The sequence below is a fragment of the Moschus berezovskii genome, chromosome 20 (assembly GCF_049115385.1).
Source record: "Moschus berezovskii isolate FMDL1 chromosome 20, NW_MosBer_1.0, whole genome shotgun sequence".
NCBI classification, from domain to species: Eukaryota; Metazoa; Chordata; class Mammalia; order Artiodactyla; family Moschidae; genus Moschus; species Moschus berezovskii.
In genome coordinates, this window is record NC_142479.1 from 60,108,832 (window position 1) to 60,130,240 (window position 21,409).

Here is a 21,409-nt window from a genome sequence, read left to right on the forward strand (position 1 = left end):
TGAAAAGCAGAGACATTACTTTGCCAACCAAGGTCGGTCTAGTCAAGGCTCTGGTTTTTCCCGTGGTCATGTATGGATGTGAGAGTTGGACTGTGAAGAAAGCTGATCGCCAAAGAATTGATGCTTTTGAACTGTGGTGCTGGAGAAGACTCTTGAGAGTCCCTTGTACTGCAAGGAGATCCAGCCAGTCCATTCTAAAGGAGATCAATCTAAAGGATACACTCCACAAGTAGCCCCCAAATGGAAAAACAAATGAAAATTCCAAAACACACTTTAGTTAAAAAAGAAAAAAAGAAAAACTGGCACATTGGCTTATAAACTATTAACCTGGGAAAAAAGAATCTAACTAGCAATTTTTTAGGGCTTCCCTTGTGGCTCAGCTAGTAAAGAATCCACCTGCAATGCGGGAGACCTGAGTTCGATCCCTGGGTTGGGAAGATCCCCTGGAGAAGGGAAAGGCTGTCTACTCCAGTATTCTGGCCTGGAGAATTCCATGGACTGTATAGTCCATGGGGTCACAAAGAGTCGGGCAGGACTGAGCGACTTTCACTTTCAACTACTTTATAATTAAGAATTTATCAGGTGTAATTACTATTCAAATACCTGCTTTAAGATTTTTGAAATGCCATCTTTAAAAAAAGAATGGCAAAGTGAGTAAGGACTTCCTTTAGGAGATTCACAGAAGACTGACACTCACTGAGAGAGTCCAGGCCTGCCCAGTGACAGGCCCCAAGCACAGCCACTGTCTTCTGAGCAGTGTCATCTGCTGAATGCTCAAGGGATCCTTGGAGGGATCAGCCCACACTAACTCAATATGGGGATAACCTATTTGACAAGCCCTTTCTCAAGCCTCAAAGAATCTGGCCTGCAATCGTCACGGCGGTTGGAGGAGGGGTTCTAAAGCAGTTTCCAGGCTTCCCACTTGTCTGGCCAGACCACTCAGTCCCTTAGCAACCGCATGACACCACTGAGAGACACTGCTGTGACCCCACAACCACAGGCAGGAAAGGGGCCAACAGGAATGAACCACGTACCTGCCCGTCTCACGTTGCCAAAACAAGAAACCAAAAACCTCTCATTCGTGCCTGAACTACCAATTTACTCACCTGTTGAAAAGAACTCCTAGAACAGAAAAATGTGGCCAAAATGACTCCTTTCTTCCTGAGCTTGAGCACCCATCTCATTCAACACTAACCAATTACCGGAGCCCACCTGCTCTGTGCTCACTCAGCACAGAGGTGGGTAAGAGGCCAGGAGACCCCACTGCAGCACTTGGGAGGAGCCCAGGGGAGGCAGGACAGCATTTCTGGGAAGGGAAATTGAAGTTAACAGGTCAACAACTCTGACAGATAACATAGAAAGGTTAAAATTATCATCAAGCCCCAGTAGACGGAGGTTTTAGAAAACAGTTAAGTAGGCAATTTCTGGAAGATTTCTTCTTAGCTGTGGGTCAAAAATGTATATACTTTAAACATGTCTTACATTTTAATTTGTGAGATTAACACTCTGGCATTATAAATTTACACAGTTGGAAGAACCTCTTGACCATCCACCCCAGAAAACCCTGGGCCTTGTATTTGTTCCCTCTGCTGCCAAAAACGACTCTTATCACCTAATTCAGAAACTAAAATTGTGCTTTTTTCCTTCTATGAGATTTTCGTACCACAAATCAGACCTCATGAAATAAAATTTCACTGCAGGCTATTAAGCCTCTGCCAACACCCCTCTCGATCACAGTCAAGCCTGAAGACAAAAGCTCAAATGACCAAATGAGCTTGGTTTCAGGCTCAGAGCATGATCAATAGTCATTTCTGTCGGGAGTTTTAGCCTTAAAAAAAAAGTTAATGTTCCTGCTTTACTATAACCTACCCCATCAGGATTGAATACCACTCATCACCTCCCCACAGACATTAGCCTACCCTGGGAAATTAAAACAAAAGCAACTCCTTTCCCCTGGGTTTTCCACTACTCCTGACTTATTTTCCACTTCGATCTTGCCTGTGAACTTAGCCAAAGCCAAAGCACAGAGGAGTCCCCACTATTTCTATTCTGAACCTGGGTGGGGGAATGGGAAGCCGAACAGGGGCCACATCAGACTAGTCACTGCCCTGGGCTAATGTTCCAGAGGTCACTTCTAACGGACATCTGGACACTGAGGACACACGGACGGCCTCCCTTCCAGCTCAGGTGAGGAGCAGGTCCCTCAATTTGATCAAAGGAAGCAACAAAATTCGGCAGGAGATGCTCAGCCCAGTGACTGCAGGGTGGATAGCAGGCACCGTGGAGCCAGCCTCCACTACCCCGAACTCTCTGCCTATTGTTGGTCACAGCCACAGGTGCCCTTGCTGTCTGCATGGCTTCCCTCCATCCTCGCTGTCAACCGGCTTTTTCTCATTTGTCACCATTAGGTCCCAGCAGGACCACAGGCACACACACATACACACACTTCCCTTTACCTGCTCTCAGAGGTAAAATGATAAGCAAGGTAGGGTTAGAATCTACCACATGGTCCACTCTGAATGGAATTCACCTTATATAAACATCTGCGTGGTCCACTACACCTGCCAGGAGGCATGTTTTAAAATCTGTCTATGGAAAAAAAAAAAAAATTTCCTCCTCAGTCTGGCAGGCAGAGTCCTACAGTGACATAACTGGCCCTCTGCTCTATAATCACTGAAAAGTTCCCCGCCAGCTTTCCATCATCAGGGCTGCTAAGTCACTTCAGTCGTGTCCGACTCTGTGTGACCCCATGATGGAAGCCCACCAGGCTCCCCCATCCCTGGGATTCTCCAAGCAAGAACACTGGAGTGGGTTGCCATTTCCTTCTCCAATGTGTGAAAGTGAAAAGTGAAAGTGAAGTCGCTCAGTCGTGTCCAAACCTTAGCGACCCCACGGATTGCAGCCTACCAGGCTCCTCCATCCACGGGATTTTCTAGGCAATAGTACTGGAGTGGCTTGAGTGAATCTCACAGAGTGTTTTCTTTTAGAGCCAGGTGTACTCACACTGCCTGGCTCCGTTCTAATCCTCCGTCCCACCAGATCAGTTACCTGGCTGAGCTGTTAAGGTTTCCAGGGCATGGAGGCATCACCTGCTCACCCTCCACCAGTGGCGTTCTCAACCAGCTGATACCAGTTCCCGCTTGGAGTTCCTGGGTACCACTTCAGTACCCACACTGCTGCTAAGTCACACAGGTCTCTATAGTCTCTGGTTCTGCCATTCTCCTGGACATTTTTCTGTCCCCTTAATACTCAGCTTAAAGCTTTCTTAACCAGACTTGTAAGACTACCGGAAGACATATCACTCTGGTCTTCATGAAATAACTCCTCCCTGGTTATTGGAGGCTCTGGTTCAGGGAACCAGTCCCTTCCTTCCAAAAATAAAAACAAATACACACATTATCTAGGAAACCAGATAGTGACATCCCATCAAACTGAGAAAACATCCCAGTTTCTCTTTCAGAATCACAAAAGTTATAGAAGAAATGTAACCACCATCTCTGCCAAGTCTTTCCATTTCCTAGGTAGAAATTCATAGTTTCTGGTGAAGATCCAGGTTTCCCCTTTGAGTCTTTCCCACACTACAAGAGGATCTGATGAGCACCTGCAGGCTCCTCCCCTCAGCTAGAAGTGGCCCAGGAAGAGGGCGTCTCCTCACCAGCAGGGTCAGGACTGAACACAGCTGCCTCTGTTCTTCTCAGTGGCTAGAAGTCTCTTTCCGGACAAGGCACAATTAGAATCCCCTCCCACTGCTGCCAAGAGTGCTTCCCAGGTGGTTCAGTAGTAAAGAATCTGCCTGCCAATGCAGGAGACGAGGGTTCGATCCCCAGGTCAGGAAGACCCCCCTGGAAGAGGAAATGGCAACCTATCCAACCCACTCCAGTATCCTTGCCTGGGAAATCTCACAGAGGAGCCTGGCAGGCTACATACAGTCCATGGGGTCGCAGAGTCAGAAGTGACTGAGGACAGCACTGCCAAGAACTCTTTTTAGGACCAACTTGGCATGATTTTGGAGTAGCGCCACCACCTGTGGAGCTCAGCCCAGGGGTGCCAATGGGAATAAGAGCCATGGTGGAAAGCAAGGAAAGCGACACAAACATGAACAGGGCAGAATCCTGACTCTAGAAAGACAGGAAGACTCCCACACCCCTGACTGCCGGTTGTACAGGGAAGACTCCAACCGTGAGTTCTTAAATCGGAGCCCAGTGCGACAGAGCATATACTCTGAGAGTGATGCCTCCTGAGGGCAGCGATAGTTAGTCAGACAGGAGGGCCGCCCTTAACTCAGCAGGCAAATGCTTTTCAAGTGTGGCTCAAGACATGTTTCTCCTGTAAGACAGCACTAAACCCACCAGACAGCTCCAACCACAGATTCCCATGGACCATCCCTCCACCCTCAGCCCCCAGCCTGGCCATTTCCCTTCTCAGGTTATCCTGCTCTAAAAACTATTCAATGCTTCCAATAAATCCAAGTGTTAGAGAGCATTCTTCAAGGTCCCCCCTGTTCCTAATGTGCTTACATCCATGCGTTCACTCACCCAGCAAACATTTAGGAAGCTCGGGGAGTGGGTCAGATGCTGAGCGAGGTACTGGTATATAATCCCGAGCACAACGGACGAGGTCCCTGCCCTCCCGGAAGAGGTGGGAAAGCAGGTGTCTCCTAAAGAATACGTCACAACAACAGCGAGAAGCAGTGTAAAGAACAGAGAACAAGGGAGCGAGGTGAGGAGGCGGAGCTGCTTCTGAAGAGGGAGATGCACGCTGGTTCAGTTCCTGAAAGGCTGAGCTCCCTTCCAGCTGGGAACAGAAGGGTCCTGGACTGTAATTGACTGAGAGGGGAGCGGCCTGGGGCCAGGCCGCAGCAGAGGCGGGTTGGGGACACTGACTCACACAGGACTTTGCAGACCAGGTTCAGAAAGTGGCTCGTATCCTGGGAGCAACAAGAAGCCTTCCTAGGACTGGGAACAAGGACGTGGTGTGATCCTATTAGGAATTTTTAAGAGAAAGAGACCCCGCCGGCTGCTGAGGGGTGAAGAGATTAGAGCGGAGGGAAAGCGGCTGTGGGAAGAACAGGGGACGGCTGCTGCGGCCTTCAAAACCAAGAGAGTTGTTTGGACTAGAGTGGTGGCAGTGAAGCTGAAGAGAAAGAGAACCATTCAAAAGATGTTTAAGAGATGAAAATAACAGCACCTGGTAACGGACGAGATAAGAGCCAGGTTGCATTTGCAGTGAAGAGAAATGTCAATTACCTCCGGCAGCAAATATTGGCTGTATCCACTCTGCAGCTCACTGGTATTACACTTACTTCCTTTGGCACCTATTTTTCAGAATTTCTAGACAAATTTAAAGCTCTTCTCCTTACTTGTTCTTAAATCCATTCTTAAAAACTTTCATCCGTTTTTGAAACATATTTATTGAGCATGTAAATCACTGCAGATGCTGATTGCAGCCATGAAATTAAAAGACGCTTACTCCTTGGAAGGAAAGTTATGACCAACCTTGACAGTATATTAAAAAGCAGAGACATTACTTTGCCAACCAAGGTCCATCTAGTCAAGGCAATGGTTTTTCCCGTGGTCATGTATGGATGTGAGAGTTGGACTGTGAAGAAGGCTGATCGCCGAAGAATCGATGCTTTTGAACTGTGGTGTTGGAGAAGACTCTTGAGAGTCCCTTATACTGCAAGGAGATCCAACCAGTCCATTCTAAAGGAGATCAATCCTGGGTGTTCATTGGAAAGACTGATGCTAAAGCTGAAACTGCAATACTTTGGCCACCTCATGCGATGAGCTGACTCACCGGAAAAGACTCTGATGCTAGGAAAGGTTGGGGGCGGGAGGAGAAGGGGACGACAGAGAATGAGATGGCTGGATGGCATCACCGACTGTGTGGACATTAGTTTGAGTGAGCTCTGGGAGTTGGTGATGGACAGGGAGGCCTGGCATGCTGTGATTCATGGGGTCGCGGAGAGTCGGACACGACTGAGCGACTGAACTGAACTGAACTGACTATGTGCTGGGGAGGAAAAAGGTGACTAAGACAGCCCAGGCCCTTGGCATGTCTCCTCTGAACCTCTAAACCCCGCTGGCAGTGAATGCAGCTACCAAGGGTCAGGTCACCCGACCACCTGAAACCTTCATATGAGCCACTCAACAGACTCCCGTCTACCTCTTAGAAACCTTCTGTGATGCAACAGCAGCACAAGCGCTCTGCACTGGAGAGAGTCACTCCTTATTTCATAAGATCTGAGCCCTGGAAGACATCCCGCATTCAAATCTAACCTCTCAGGTTACTGAGCTGCCAAAACCGTGCTCTCAGAGGAAGACCATGAACCCCAAGAGGTAATTCTTCCTTCTACATAATCAAACTCCTTTTCTCTAAAATATACTGAGCTTGGGACCTACACAAGAATTGTGCTCTCTCATTTGTTGTCCAAATTAGTTTCTGTGGGATTTTTCCTATTGCAGAGATTGAACAGTGTAGCTCCAGGGTTTACAACACCATCAACGCAGCCACATGGAGCTATTTAACTGAAAATTAAGATTAAAACATCAGTTTCTCAGTTGCACTAGCCACCATGCAAGTGTTTGATAGACAAGGCAGCTAGAGGCCACCATATTGACAGCACAGATAGAGCACATTCTCAACACTACAGAAGGGTCTGTCAGAGAGAGTTCCACAGAGGTGCTGCTACAGGCTTCTCTGCAGGTTTGAATTCTCCTTAAAAAACACACAAAAGTTTAACAGATAGAGACTTTCAACATATAGCTGTGTCCTCCTTGATTTTATAAGAGAATGCTATAATCCGGAGAAGGCAATGGCTACCCACTCCAATACTCTTCCCTGGAAAATCCCATGGATGGAGGAGCCTGGTGGGCTGCAGTCCATGGGGTCGCTAAGAGTCAGACACGACTGAGCAACTTCACTTTCACTTTCATGCATTGGAGAAGGAAGTGGCAACCCACTCCAGTGTTCTTGCCTGGAGAATCCCAGGGATGGCGGAGTCTGGTGGGCTGCCGTCTATGGGGTCGCACAGAGTCGGACACGACTGAAGTGACTTAGCAGCAGAAGCACCTATAATCTGGACTTAATATACACCAAAAAATAGTGCTTTTTAGTTAGTCTCACAGTTTGGGGTTTGTGTATATTTTATTTGCCAGGAATGTTGAAAATAACCATGTGATTCTTTGTGAGGAAGAAAGGGACCAGGATTTCACTGTGAAGCCACTGTGAAAGCTGTCTTATTCTTTTCATGTGTGCGTGTGTGTGTGTGCACACACACGCTCAGTTGTGTCCGACTCTTTGTTACCCCCATGGGCTGTAACCTGCCCAGGCTCCTCTGTCCATGGAATTTTCCAGACAATAATACTGGAATGGGTTGCCAATTCCTTCTTCAGGGGATCTTCCTGACCCAGGGACTGAACCCGTGTCTCTTGTGTCTCCTGCAGTGGCAGGCAGATTCTTTACCACTGCACCACCTGGGAAGCTTCTTTCATATATATCTTATATATTGCCCAATACAGGTGATATTCTCAGTAAATACACAGGCTATTTGGCCATCTAATTTTGTGCCTACTTTTCATAAGGGACTTGCAAGAAATGTTCCTTTCAGATTTGGAATGACAACCACTAACACCAGTCCTGTAATTATGTCCTGTAATGATGCAGCATGCAGGAATTTTTTCTCTAGGACCATATCTACCATGTGATTTTATATCCCAAAGACACATTTATACTGTAACAGAAAATCCAGCAACAAAGCTTCAAATGTGAAACTACCTGGGAACAAGACTGGAAAATGTTGATGATTACTCAAACTGAGTGACAGACACAGGAGGCTCATTTTTTCTTCTTTACTTTTGTGTATTTAAAATTTCTCTCCAGAAAAATGGACTTTTTTTTCCCAAGGAAATAATGCAATTATACACAAATTCAATCTAACACATATTCTGGAGGGTAATTATAAACTTTGATGTGGCTGGGTGCATAGCATTTTACCAAACCTCTCAAGCCAGGCCAAGAACCAAACCAGCCAGGGACCTGTTTTATGAAGTTCTCCTCCTGCGTGATCCCAAGCTGTGGTGGGCGTTAGGAAGCACCGCACTGAGTATCTTCAGAAGCCAGGTTCAGGTGGGTTCTGCTCTCAGCTGTTCGGAGCCGTCATGCTTACCACCTGACAATAAGGCCACTGTCTGCCTCATCTTATCGGAAGAAAAGGCCGATAATCAACTTCCCTCCCCATCCCAACACCAATGCAGATGCCCGCAGACTGAGGAACAATGCTTCTGGTCAACCCCAGCTTTCAGGTGCGCCCTGCCTGCGCTGCAGAGGCCCCACGGCAAGCGCTGCCCAGCGGCCAGGCTGTGGTTAGCACATGGCCGCCCCACAGCATACCACGCAGGGACACCTCCAGGGGACATGCGCAGGGGCCATTTCGGTCCCACCTGCCGCCCTCTGGCTACTTTATACCCAGGACGATGGAAATGTGGACCCAGAAACACAAGCTCATCCCCTTCCAGGCCAAGTCAGTCAGCAAACCTCTGTGAGACATTCCCACGGTGCCTCAAGTACTGACAGGCTCAGAGTCCCAGCCCTTCCCCTCTGCTCTGATGCACCTGCTTCTCCTTCCTTCATCCACTCCTCCCGGCCCCTCCTCACCCCTCCTCACCGCAGTGACACCAGCCACAAGCCACTCCCTCCTTGAGGCGCCTCCACAACACTGGCTCCCTCCCTTTATTCTTTCTCAGGGCCTGTTTTTCTTCCCCCCTCAGCGGAAGGAGACTTCCAACTTCTCACAATTTAATGTATACAACACACACACGTCAGTTGACTTGTTTACTGTCTAGACTACATAATGTGCCAGCAGGAACACATCTGTTTCACTCCCCATTGGATTTCTTTCCAATGCTAAGCACAATGCTTGGCTCCAGCAGATACTCAGAGAAATACTTGTTTAATGAGTGATGATCGCTGTTCAGTCAGTCCTTTCAGTGGTAAGATTTTTTAATTTTGTATTTCCAGCCCCAAATGATACATAGAACCATCTTGAGGAACACTGCTTAAAAGACAATATTAAGTGTAAGAAAGGACTTAAAATTGAGAAAGAGAACAGGTCAGCTTACGTCAGCTTTAAGTAACAAACGTGAAACGAAACTTATGAAATGCATATTGTGATTCTCAAAGGTTATTTGCAGAAATAATCCTGCAAGGATTGGGGTGGGGGTGGTTTTAAATCTCAAAACCTAAACAAGTTGAAGAGGGCTCCTCATGCCCTGTCCTGGTCTCAACTGTTAGGATAAGCCCGGGAGGGGCTCAGTGTGTCCAATCATCTCTTTGGGGGGAAGCCCTTAGAACCCATCTTCTGGGCAAACCCAACAAAGGTCACTAGGTTGTTTCAAAGCTCAGCCATTAGCCACTTCAGCAGCTTCTTCACAGAAAGACCAGATTCTTCTCTCAACAGTCCTATCTATGCTCACAGTAACCTGGCCTGTGGCTTTTGTTCACCAAAGAAAAACCAAAGAGGACTTAAATCTTCTGGAACTCCCATAGGGTTCCTCCTTAAATTTAACAAAGTTCTCCCAATACACAGCAGATGTTCTAAAGGAGAACTCAGAATTTAAACTGGGGTCAGTACACAGTAAGAGGCTGGGAATTTATGACCCCAAAGCAAAGCGAAATCTCACTTTTTGAACTGAGAAAACTTCCAGGGCACATGGCTTAGAAGATTTCAAAATGAGGCAGGGTCCACCTGATACAACCACAGAACTCACACTGGGGAGCAACATAAACCTGGGTTCTAGTCCTAGCCATAAGCCCTTGTCCTCGCTGCGTGATCTTGAACACATTATTTAACTCTGAACTTCAGCTTTCTCATCTTAGAATAAGATTGATACTAGGGTCTACTATCCATAAGGGCTTCCCAGATGGTGCAGGGGTAAAGAATCTGCCTGTCAGTGGAGATGAATGAGACTCGGGTTTGATCCCTAGGTCAGGAAGACCCCCTGCAGTAGGAAATGGCAACTCATTCCAGTATTCTTGCCTAGAAAATTCCATGGACAGAGGAGCCTGGGAGGCCACAGTCCACAGGGTCACAAAGAGTCAGACACGATTGAGCATAAGCATTCACAGGATGATGTGAGGTTGAAAAGTGGGAACAGTGCCTGGCACTCAGCAATTCTCCATAAATGACAGTTACTCTTATTGTTATCACCTACCCATGTTTTCCCATTACAAAAGCACTAGCACAAACATCCACCTGAGACTTCAGGAGTCCTTTCCTTTCAAACATTTAACTTCTCAGATCCTTAAACTCAAACTCACATAATCAATGACATTGTATTGCAGGGAGCGGGAGGAGGAGACTAAGAAATCAAGTCCTCACTTTGAAGAGAACTTCAAAGTCCAGAGTGGGGAAATGAAGTGCCCAAGACACACATAATAACTGGAGAAACCCCCAGGACGGCCAACGGGTCTCTCAATACCAACTGCAGTGCTCTCTGCACCTCACTCAGAAACTCAGGGTTTCCGTACTTGCCTCCGAGCACCCCTCTGATGAATGGGGCTGCACAGACACTTCACATAATGCAATTAAGCATCACAAGGAGCTTGGCCAGAGGCAACATGGAATCTTGCACAAAACCCTGAGGTGCTTTAAAATTCACACATAAGAGTATTCACATCAGCCCAGGTTTCCAAACTTCTCATAAGGATAGTTATTTTTAACTTGGGATTTGAAGTTGACAAAGAACTTAATGAATAGGCAGGGAGCTGTCTGTCCATGGCTGGTTAGCTCCTGAAGTTAATGCTTCTCACGGGGACAAGAGTCAGCCAAAGGACAGAGCTCCACACAAACTGGAAAATGTTCCTGCAGCCCACAGATTACTGCCTGGGCTCCGAGTGGCAAATCTTAAAGATGCTCCCTAGCTTTCCTCCAGAGCCACCTACCAGTTAACCTTACGTTCTGTCATTCAACAGCATCACGTGTTCCTGGCTCACGCTGTGCCAGGCACACGAATGACTGTGTAATCCTCACAACTACCGACAGAGAATGTACTAGCATGGTTCATCTGACCAAGGACCCCACTAGGACACCATTATTTTATGTACAAAAAAAGGAAGTCCTGCCAACTACAACTGTCAGACCTCATAGATTTAAAAGATACTTTGGCTTCCCTGGTGGCTCAGACCATGAAAGCATCTGCCTACAATGCGGGAGACCTGGGTTCAATCCCTGGGTCGGGAAGATCCCCTGGAGAAAGAAATGGCAACCCGCTCCAGTACTCTTGCCTGTAAAATCCCATGGACGGAGGAGCCTGGGTAGGCTACAGTCCATGCGGTCACAAAGAGTCAGACACAACTGAGCAACTTCACTTTCACTTCATAAACAATTTCACTGTTTATTTTTCAGATAAAGAAACTGAGGTACACAGAGAAAACAGTTGCCCAAGGTCACAGAGCTAGTAAATAGAAGCACTGGGATACAGACCTGGTAAGTCTGGTCACCTTTTCATGGCAGTAAACTCAAATTTCCCAAGAGTCATGTGAATTACCCAAAAACACACCTGACAAAGAGGCAGGACACAGGGTGCTAACGCCTGCTCCACCATGAGCACGTTAACTATGGCAATTCTCTGAACATCTCTGAACCTGACCTTTCATGTGTCCAAGAAGGCCCTGTGCTAGACCATGATAACCTGACTTTCTTCTTCTGCGAAAGCAACATGGTATACTATGGGAAAAGTACATTTGGAATCAGAAAGTCCTAGACTGAAGTTCTTGTTCCAGGGAATTCCCTGGTGGGTCCAGTGGTTAGGACTCTGCTTTCACTGCCGAGGGCCTAGGTTCAATCCTTGGTCAGAGAACTAAGATCTTGTTCCACCAACTAACCAGCTTATGCCCTGGACAAGTTACTGAACTGCTCTCGGTTTCCTCTCCTGAAAATTGAGACTGTGTGTGTGTGCCTGCGCGCACCCGCCCACTCAGTCACTCAGTCTTATCTCTTTGCGACCCCATGTACTGTCCTGCCACACTCCTCTGTCCATGGCATTTTCTAGGCAATACCAGAGCAGGTTACCATGTTCTACTCCAGGGCATCTTCCCAATCCAGGGGTCAAACCTGCGTCTCTCATGTCTCTGGCATTGGCAGGTGGATTCTTTACCACTGCAAAATGGCAACCCACTCCAGTGGTCTTGCCTAGAGAATCCCAGGGACAGCGGAGCCTGGTTGGCTGCCGTCTATGGGGTCGCACAGAGTCGGACACGACTGAAGCAACTTAGCAGAAGCAGCAGCAGCACCACCTGGGAAGTCCAACATTGAGGTTACCAGCATCTGTCTCCCTTAGAGGGCTGCTCAAGGACAAAAGAGGATATATTGGGTTGGCCAAAACGTGCGTTCAAGTTTCTCCATAAGATGTTATGAGAAAACCTGAATGAACTTTATGGCCAACCCAATATACACAGAGAAAGCAGCAATGGCAGAGCTGGAATTCAGCAAATGCTCTTTCTATACCAACCACCTTTTGCTTTGGGACAGAATTAAAGAACAATTTCCTGTGACCTGAGCAATCCCCCAGGGGGATACTCCGGTGAGAATAAGGATCAGACAGAAGAAAGCTGACCCTGAGGGCCACTCAAGCAAAGAAAATGAACTGGAAGCACCTGGAAGGCAGGGACAGCTGCCCGACTTCCAAACATCTGAGTAAACTCACTGACAGAGGGAAAGGTTAAAAAGAACTTAACACCATCAAACGGAGAAGGCAATGGCACCCCACTCCAGTACTCTTGCCTGGAAAAATCCCATGGACAGAGGAGCCTGGTAGGCTGCAGTCCATGGGGTTGCTAAGGGTCGGACATGACTGGGTGACTTCACTTTCACTTTTATGCACTGGAGAAGAAAATGGCAACCCACTCCAGTGTTCTTGCCTGGAGAATCCCAGGGATGGGGGAGCCTGGTGGGCTACCGTCTATGGGGTCGTACAGAGTCGGACATCACTGAAGCAACTTAGCAGCAGCAGCAGCAACACCATCAAAAGACACTGCTCAACAGATATGAGGATGAAGAGGTACCAAATCTGACACAGAAAGCAGTCTTGGAAGATCCAGTTTGATACCAAAAGTGACCTACAGCTGGATTTCCCCACTGTCCCGTTTCGTTCTTATGATAAAAATATTCTGTGCATTTCACCTCTTGCTTTCTTCAAGAGCTTCAGAAAATCCTCAGAAGTTATGAGCTTTGGGAGGGAAGGTGAGTCATATGGATGCAGAAACAAACTCCTGACCTGCCTTTTTTCTCCAATGTACCCAAATGCCTCAAAGTTTCTGACACATGGCCAACTCTCAATGAAAATTAGTTGAGTGAATATTTTTTGACTACATGCCATTTCACTGGGACCAGAATTCCCAAACATCCTATACATTTATCCTACCTAAAAGACTAACAACAGTCTTTCCTGCTTCTTTTCCAGACGCATTCCAAAACCACAATCTCTAATATGCAAAAGATACACTTGGCAATGCTGTTTCTCCAATCCTCCCACGTGATGACTTTCTACTTGCTCTTCAAACCTCCAACAAGGCCCGGTCCCCTTAGTCCCACCAAAACCCCTGCACTCTCTCTTCCCCTTCCTCTGTCCAGCCCTTGGGCTACTCGGTAGTTGCCTCAATTACTGCCATCATCTGATCTGAATCAGTTTGTTAATCTCCTTCCTCTCAGGCATAGCACCTTTCCAGGAGATAAATGCAGGCAAGTTCAGCCACAGCTCTCCACCACCCCCAACCCTGAGGCCCACGTGAAAAAAAGAAACCATATGGCAAAAATCCCACCCTACCCTCATCATCTCAGGAGGCTGTTTGTTTTACATAAAGTTTAGCTCAATTACCAACTTTTAGAAGAATCTGAAAGAATGCTGTAATGATTTAAGGGTTAGGTAAGAGCTGATAGAGCTTCCCTAGGGGCTCAATGGTAAAGCATCTGCCTGCCAATTCAGGGGACTCAGGCAGTTTGATCCCTGGGTCAGGAAGATCACCTGGAGAAGGAAATAGCAACCCACTCTAGTATTATTGCCTGGGAAACCCCATGGACAGAGAAGCCTGGCAGGCTACAGTCCATGGGGTCGCAAAGGGTAGAACCCGACTTAGCGACTAAACAACAACAACCAGAGCTGACAAAATGGCACTTTGGCTCTTTCAATACCTCCCTGGAGATAAGCTGCACTGTGTCACCCAGCTCTAAATCCACAAACCCAGACTTTCAGGAGTTCCCTGGCAGTCCAGTGGTAAGGACTTTGTGCGCTCACTGCCCAGGGCCCTGGTTTGATCCCTGGTACCAGAACTAAGATCCCATTAGCTGGGTGGTCAAAAAAAAAAATCTAAACTCTGCTGCTGCTGCTGCTGCTGCTGCTAAGTCACTTCAGTCGTGTCCGACTCTGTGTGACCCCATAGACGGCAGCCCACCAGGCTCCCCCGTCCCTGGGATTCTCCAGGCAAGAACACTGGAGTGGGTTGCCATTTCCTTCTCCAATGTGTGAAAGTGAAAGTGAAGTCGCTCAGTCATGTCTGACTCGTAGCGACCCCATGGACTGCAGCCTACCAGGATCTTCCGTCCATGGGATTTTCTAGGCAAGAGTACTGGAGTGGCTTGCCATTGCCTTCTCCAAACACTCCCAATTCCAGAGTTCAAGGACCATTTGCGCCTCCGTTTTTCCTTATTGGCTTCCATATAAAAGTTACTCATTGTTTTCCCTCCAGCTTACATCAGGCTTCTGAAAAGACTCCTTTAAAGCCTTTGATGAAAACCATCAAAACATGCGAAAGGCTGGTTCTTTTCAACGTCTGCGCAGAGCAGCCGAGGTGTCACAACCTAGAACTTCAAACATGAATATGGCAGCACTCCTGCCTTCATGGAGCCCACGCTTTTCTTCCAAATAAAAAAGTATGCCCACCATGGGCAGCGTCTCTTAAAGACGGTAGTGACAAAGTACTTCACTGCTTTGGAGAAGAGCGAGGGTGGAGACAGGCTTTGCCCTTACATTAGACGCCCTGTAACCATAACAACCGATGGTTTCAGTAACCATCAACCCACCGAGGGGCTAAGTTTTCCAAAAGGCATTTTCAAAAGGGGAAAACTCCCCTGCACCGACTCCCGCATCAGCCGAGCGTTCTGGGGAGCAGTTCAGCCCTTCTCTGGTCCCACCGATTCGTTCCTGCGCTCGCCAGCAGCACAGCCTCCGCCGTCACACCCCGCGCTCCGGGCAGGGCACCTGGCGTTAGGCCTCAGCCCAATGTCACTTGTTAACCTTCCAAAACCCGCGGCGTTCGGAACGCCGTCGTCTCAAGTCTAAGGCACGCGAACCACCCACTGCCACCCGCGAATTCCAAGAGCTGGAGAAAAACAACCCGAGGAGCTGAGAGCCTCTGAAAGATCCGCTTAAAAGTAACTGCGGTTCTCGACTTCCAGGCGTTTCGCGACGTGAGCGCCGGGGGAGACCAGAACCCGGGGCCCCATTCAAAAAATCACAAGCTGTTTTCCCTCACTTTGCGTGTGGACGGTCCTCCCCGGCCGGGGCCGAACCCGGAGCCCGTGGACGGCAGGCTGGGGAGCTGGCCGGCGGGCACCTCTGGCGGGGTCAAGCCCAGACCGCCCCACACCGCCCCCAGAGCAAAGAAGGGTGCGCCCGGGGGCCTCGCGGGTAGGCGTCCCTGTCAACTTAACCGGGACCGTGACAGCGGGGCGGGGCCCTGGGGGACCGGAGCCCCGCGCCCAGCCGCGCCAACGGCCGCCGGCCCCCTGACCCTGAGGAGCCGGAGCCGCCCCCAGCCCCGGCCTTCTCGGTGGGCGCTCCCTCCACCGCTCCGCCCGGCCCCGGGAGCGCTCACCCCGGATCCACTGGCTGCCTCATTGTACCGCGCCGGCGCCCGACCTCCACGGCCGCCGCAGACCCCACTCAGTTTCGGGCTCGGGCCGCGGTCCTGCCGCCCGCCCGCCCCCGGGGCACCGGCCGCCCCGCCCCGCCGGCGGACCCGCCCCGCGCCCGCGGCCGCCGCCGCCAACCAGAGGACGGCGGGGGTGGAGCCGGCCTCGCGCCAGGCCTGGCCAATCCAGCCCCTACCAGCGCGCCGGGAGCGGCCGCAGAAATGGGCGTGCGATTGGTCGGGTCTGTTAAAGAAGCCACCGCCCACGGGGCTGGGGAGAGGGGCGGCGGCCGGATTACCTGGGAGAGCCTGGGTTGGAAGGGTTGAGACCTTCTCTTCTCTCCTAGTCCGGCAGCTTCTCTCTCCCCAGCACTTTGCATTTATTAATTCCCGCTTCCTGAAGTCTAGCAATAAGTGGGGACAGAACCTGCCTCTGTCAGAAAGAGAAACTGAGGTCCCAGGGTCTCCTCGCTTGTCATAATAACCCGGATTTTAGTTTCATGGGGCCGTCCGACACATGTGTTCCCGTCCAGTCCCAGACATTGGTTTAAAAATTATCCAGCTTCACCCTGGAGAATTTTGTAAAACGTATTTAACACACATTCCGTGTGTCTGGAATGGGACTGGAGGAAATATGTATATTTCAGCGCCCGTCCCCTGAGGTGATTCTGATGTAGGTAGTGTTGGAACAAGAGCCACATACAGGCAGTCACGTATTATTTCAAGTCCCTCGTGGCAATGAAGTTCAAATGCAACTGCCATAAATAAAGATAGGCTCTTCTTTATCCTCAAAACAGTAATATGGTTGGTAGACTTGCTGGTTTGGCTGGAGGTCGCCTGCTGAGAAACTCAGGACAGTTCCCTGAGTGGGTCATGCCAAGAACTGAGTCTCAAGGGCACCAGGCTGGGCTGAAGCAACAAGTCAGTCTTGTTCTCTGACTCTCTAGACAATGCTTAAATACTTAAATGGCAAAACACACCCTTCCTTGTTGCCATCACCAGGCCCAGTCATAACCCCAGGAAGGTGCCTGGGTTCCAGCGCCATCCAGCCCTGCCCATTCTCCCAAACACATGCTTCTCCTCCTCCCGGTGTCCCAGACATCCATCTGACCCAGAAGTCCCTGCCTGAAAGTGAGCCTCTTCTGCCTGGACCCCTCCTAAGAGAAGCAAACTGCCTCCAAAGAACAACCGTATAGGCGTTGGTGGTGGTGGTGGTCACGGTGTTTTGGATGGTTGTTTGTTTGTTTTGGTTTTTGCTGTGATTTCTGTGGGTGTTGTGTTTGCCAGGAACAGCTCGACACACACATTCATCAGCCTCATCGAGATTAAGTCTCTGGGTTGCAGACATCACTGCCTGGGAACACTGTTTGCTTCCCTTGGCCCTCCCAAAGGAAAAGGAATTCTTGTTTTAAATGCAGAGGGTTCCAGCCTTGGGTGTCTGGAAATGTGCAACAAAGGCAGTTAGCACTGGAGAAACAGCTCAAAGTTCATCTTGGCCACACCTTAAAACCACCATCTGGTGGGGCTGGAGTGGGCAGTGAAGGTGGGGGGACCTGGAGCTGTACCCCTGCAAGGGTCCTGGGGAAGCTGGCATTGTGTATCTCAGAGTGCCCGTCCCCACCTTCCTTGCCCAGGCAAAACCCTACGTAAATATTAGGTTAATTAATATAGTGTCAACCTGACCTCAAGCTGGAGGCCCGTAAGATCCAGCATGAACACTAAGAAGGAGCCCTTCCTTTTGAAAAGTGAGGAATTTGGATGCTTTGAAAAATAAACAAATGTATAATAACATAATAATAGTAACACTTCTTCCTACCTTTAAGAGATTACTCTGGGCCAACACTATGTCAACATCTTTGTACGCATTAATTCATCTGAAACCTTATAAGAACCCTGTGTGGTCGGTGTGGTTGTTATTTTCTCCATTTTACAGATGCAGAAACGGAAGCTCACAGAAGACTGGTAATATGTCCAAGGTCACAAGACTAGCTTAAGAAAGATCCAGCCTTCACGACCTCCTAACTGCCTGCTCCAGGGCCTGCCAAAATGCCCTTCCTTCTTGCCAGAAACAGGACAGCTAACTTCAAAAGGCAAAAGAAGCAAACATCACTGCACTCCTCCAAAAGACAGTGTGATTAATATAGCAGCACTGCCTTGGAGCCTAAGTTCCATTGCTCTAACGTACCATCTGTTTGACCTTGAACAAGACATATCATTAAATCCCTTTGAGCCTCTGACTGCTCATCTATAAAAGGGGATGATGATAACAAATTCTGCCTCCTTGGACTGGCAAGAAAACTAAATCAGAAAAGAATATATATGAATGTACTCGTACTTTGAACTTAATAAATGAAAAGAGTGATGTTAGACTTTGGTATCTGTGACTCAGTAAAGTGACCAATGACAAAGGCCAGGGATTGTGATGCTAAATTCAAATATCAAACAAGATCCCTTACTTTGTTCCCCAAGTATCCATAGGAACAGTTTAGTACAAAGTGAACTAAATTTTTTCTACCTACAGAAGAGATAGGAGTCACAGAAATTCAAATCTATGTTATCCCTCTGGCATCTGCCTCCCTTCACCCCTGCCCCCCAACCATCACCCAAGTCTCTCTCACAAGCCAGGCTTCAGTTTAAGCCTACAGATTCCAGTATACCTGAATTATTCCCAATTGTGACATTTCAAGACAATCCTTATTTTCTCATGAAACTTAAAAAATATACTCTAAGATTTTTACTGCAATTTTTTGACACTGCACTTCTGTCGTGGCAGGAGAAACGGTTATGAAGTACACAAAAACAAAAAAGTTGATCCACGTACACATCGAAAAAAAAGGTTAGGGACCCATTGTGCCATAAGCTGCACCATTAATGAACAATTACTGAGAGCTCCATAAGTACCAACTGGTGTGCTCAGCACTGGGGATGAAGACAGTATTTTTTGTTTGAAGTGCAAAAATGGTGGACTTTTGGCACTAGATCCAGCAGAGAAAGACTGAAATGTTGATAGATCATTATGGCCTCCACAGAGTTAAGCCCAAGAGCTATGGGAGGTAGAACAGACATTTATAACCCCTGGGGAACCCCAATAATGTTTCATTTTTTAAAAAAAAAAAACTTTTATTGTTCCTAGCTTATATATTTATTTTTGTGGCCATGCTGCAGGACACGTGGAATCTGTTTCCCAACCAGATATTGAACTGGCACCCCCTGCATTCGGAGTGCAGAGTCTTAACCAGTGGGCCACCAGGGAAGTCCTTGATAATGTTTTAAGGGTGATCAGATGAAGACTATTGAGAAACCAGAAAAGTAATAAAAACCTAAGGAAGAGTGTTGTCTGCAGGGGTCAAGCGGGGAGCAATCTGAACGTATACCTTCAGATTTGGAAATCAGAAGGTTACTGACTGTACTCAGATGCTCATTCACGTCTGTTTGTGACCCCATGGACTGTAGCCCTCCAGGCTCCTCTGTCCATGGGATTTTCCAGTCAAGAATACTGGAGTGGGTTCCCATTTCCTCCTCTAGGGGATCTTCCCGACCCAGGGATCAAACCCGCTTCTCCTATATTGGCAGGTGGGTTCTTTACCACAAGTTCCATCATCCCAAGCCCAGGAACTACTGCTTCATAAGGTTCCTGAGGCCACTGACAAAAGCCACGTGGGAGGGGCTAGAGATGCAGACTCTCGCTGGAGCTAGACTGAGAAGAAGAGCTAAGGAGAGAGAATGAAGAGGCCAGGCAGGACAGGGCCGATGGGACAGGGTCCTAGGAAGCCCACAGGGCAGAAGCCCTTGGGAAGGAAGAGGATCTGTTCTTCCACTTAAGCTGGATGTAGATAAGAATGGGTGTGGGTGCAGATTCATTCATAGATGGAGGGCAGGAAGTTGAGGAAATTCCTGCCTGCTGGTTTCTATTATTTTTGCTCTAAAGTGAGAAACGAAGTCTTCTCATGAGAGTGGGTGGGAGGTGGTAACCGGGCCTTGAGGAAAACAGTGAAGTACTGGAAAAGCCACCAAGAGGAATGAAAAAGGGAGCTGCCAGATTGAGAGGGAAAGTTCCTGGCAGCCCTGAGGGCCCAAGCGTTTGAGGAATTCCCCTTGAGGCTCAGCTGGTAAAGAATCTGCCCTTAATGCGGGAGACCTGAGTTTGATCCCTGGGTTGGGAAGATCCTCTGGAGAAGGGAAAGGCTACCCACTCCAGTGTTCTGGCCTGGACAGTTCCATGGACTATAGTCCATGGGGTTGCAAAGAATCGGACACGACTGAGCGACTTTCACCATAACAGGAGTTAGATGGATGGTTATGTGGGGCTCGGCAGCTGGGTCCCGTGTGGAGAATCCAGAGTAAAGAATTTACAGGGTCAGGAGCAGGGGAAGCCCAAAACAGTGCAAGGTATAGACAATAGATGGGTCAAAGTGATGGATCGTGGGTTCTAAGTTGAATAGAGATAGAAGGAAATCTGCGGCGGTGGAGGTAGGGGGGCTGCTGCTGGACTGGAAGAAACATGTGGGGCAGGAGAGATGGGAAGAACCAGACTTGGTGTCAGTTTGTAGTGGGATGGGTTAGGTGAGGTGTTCAGAGAAGAGCAATTCCAAGTGATGACAAGCTCAGGTCCAGCCATGGAGTTGGAGTTTCTAAACACGTTCGACTCCTGGATTGTCCCCTGGTTCCTTTTAGAGAATGATCTGTGGCTCTGTGGCCTCCAGTGCTTTCTGTTCACTCTGCACCACTCTCTGAGATGATGGAGGTGGGAGAGCATCCTTCTCTCTCATCTGGTTTTCCTTCTAAAATAAAAACCTGTTAATGAACAGAAGGACTCCCACCATCGTCATGGAGACAGGAGCATTTGCAGGAAGGGATGCTGGTGGGAAGTCTTCCGGGGCTTTAGAGGTGCCTCACCTGGTGGGTTGATGTACTTGTGAATAATTCCCAGTCATCAGGGAGTGGCAAATAGCCAGCTGATGTCGATTATAATTTTGCTAATTAGCATGTGAGACCCGAGGTTATTAAATATAAATGTCTCAAAGTTCTGTCATTCTAAGGGAGGACTAGTAGGGGAATGGTGGCTTCTAATTGATGTGGAGGAGAGCTAGAGTGGACTTCTAGGGAGAAATCCTGACACTTCCCTCCATTTCCCTGCTGACTCTGTGCCTACCCTCTGCTCCACACAGAGAACGAATCCATCACACAGCATTTACTCCCTCCCTTTCCCTCTAACCCGCCATCCTCGAAGCCTTCCAACCACTGGGTCATCTACTCCACTCCAACATGGGAAATTCAGTCTCTAGCTTGTACAGAAGCACCCCGGCGCACAATTTTAACTCCCGGAATGAAGGGTCAGCCCTGCAGCCAACAGGTGCTGGCCCCCACTTCTGTATCTCTTTTCCCCTTAAGTAGCAGAAGTGGGAGGACTCAGCTGGCTTTTTGGGGGTGGGGGATGCTCAGCTTGTAGTTTGTGGGATCTCAGTTCCCTGACCCAGGCCATGGCAGTGAAAGCCCAGAATCC

At 48.5% G+C, this 21,409-nt stretch overlaps 1 protein-coding gene across 1 annotated transcript in view; it reads right to left on the minus strand.

Moving 5' to 3' along the window:
• The window catches only part of TEX2 (testis expressed 2), a 113,492-nt gene extending 97,483 nt beyond the window's left edge, over positions 1 to 16,009 (minus strand). Inside the window, exon 1 of the mRNA XM_055408213.2 lies at positions 15,871 to 16,009. The gene's annotated coding sequence lies outside the window, so the exon portion shown is untranslated. The remainder of the gene's footprint in view (positions 1 to 15,870) is intronic.
• Positions 16,010 to 21,409: the final 5,400 nt, after the last annotated feature.